Raw genomic sequence first — 1,713 nt, 5'->3', positions numbered from 1 at the left:
ACCCATTAGCGAAAATTACATTTACAGCCATCTTTAACTCAATCCAGAAAGGTGTATTTATTTTTTAATGCAAACAAGGTGGTTTTGAATGGCTTTGCTGGACGTTCTAGCGTGAATGGAAATTTTTTTTTTCCAAAAAGCTCATAACCTCTATATTCTCAAGGCATAAAAAAATAATAATTAAAGGATTAATTCTGTCAAGTTAAATGGTTGTGGAAGAAGAGAAGAACCCCACCCAATTTCGCATTGAAATGTTCTTAATAACTTCCTATGGCATTGCTGTTACCTTCATAGAGCTCCATTTTTCTTGTAGAAAAATAAAGAAATGAAGAAATACCTATACATTGGGGTTTTGTGTATTGATCCTTAGGAACATGATACATGAATGAGATTATTATTACAAGGAGGATTTTATACACAAAATTAAATACAAAGAAATTCAAAAGGGGAAATTATGGTACGAGAAAATCATGGAGTCATCTCCAATAGTAATGTCTCAATCTTGAGTTCAACATGCCCTTTCAATTGAGATGAAACATGGTAAGATTGAGCTTAAAAGCTAGAAGTATGAACGGTTCACAAGTGATGTGGAACAAATAGTACAGATTTTCCTTGAGCAGATGGATCAGAAGCCAATGCGCGGAAAATTCAATAAGTAGAAAAGTAACTAACAGTTTTACACTTGTAATTTTGTTCAAAAATGAGGAAATGAAAAAAAGCCGCTGACCATCACTACTTGATGGCATCTCATGTCTGTAATTCACTAATGATAGGCCACAATCTGAATGACCCCTTGTGATTAACCCTAATTAATTAATTAGTCAAAGTTGTTAATTAATCAATTAATCATGCAATTGCGTGAAAGCACAAACAAATCACCAAAAACTAAATATGTAATGGAAATTAAGTAACACAGTGATTTGTTTACGAATGGAGAAACTCTAACGGCAAAACTTCACCGGGTGATTTTCAGGTCACCACTCCCGAAATCCACTATTATCAAATCAAGCGGTTACAAGTAAAGGAATCCCAAGTACCTTACCAACCTACAGTTGAACCCTTACCCCAATACCCAATTGGACTTGATCTGTAGCGACAGTTCCCACCTTTGATGCACGGCCCAAGTACGTGACTAACCAATGCGCGGATCCCAGTACGTGACTTCAGAACACCAACTAAGAAAGAGAGGTTGGCTGCAAAGTTCTTCAATTCATCCTATACGATGAAGATCAGGAAGATGCTTAGTTACAAAACCCTTTAGTGCAAATACACAACAACTTCTTCAGATAAGATGAACTAGGTTATGAACTTTGTCTTTTAATCACAATTTGCTTGAACAGAGATTGCTCAATGCTTTTACAACTTGTGTACCACTTGACGGCTCTTAAAACAATCATTTTATATGTTTAGGGTTAGAAGAAAAGAAGGCCCAAAATCATATTCACGGATCCCAAGAAAATCAAATTGGAAAATCTGAAATATTAAATTTCGATAGATAGCAGGTGTCGAGGTAGCTATCGAGCAGATGTCGAGCTTTAATGAAATTACACTTCAGCTTGTTTTTTCTTGGACAGACTTGATGACTTCAACACTTAACCTTGAAACCTTATTTCTTGAAGTATTAAAAACACCTAAAACTACCCAATTACAAGTAAAGTGCGTTTTGTCAAAAGATTAGCCAATTTACATAAATAAGTGACATATGTTCTTAAC

The sequence above is a fragment of the Quercus suber genome, unplaced genomic scaffold (assembly GCF_002906115.3).
Source record: "Quercus suber isolate HL8 unplaced genomic scaffold, Cork oak 2.0 scaffold_431, whole genome shotgun sequence".
Classification (NCBI taxonomy): Eukaryota; Viridiplantae; Streptophyta; class Magnoliopsida; order Fagales; family Fagaceae; genus Quercus; species Quercus suber.
This window is presented reverse-complemented; position numbering follows the sequence as displayed.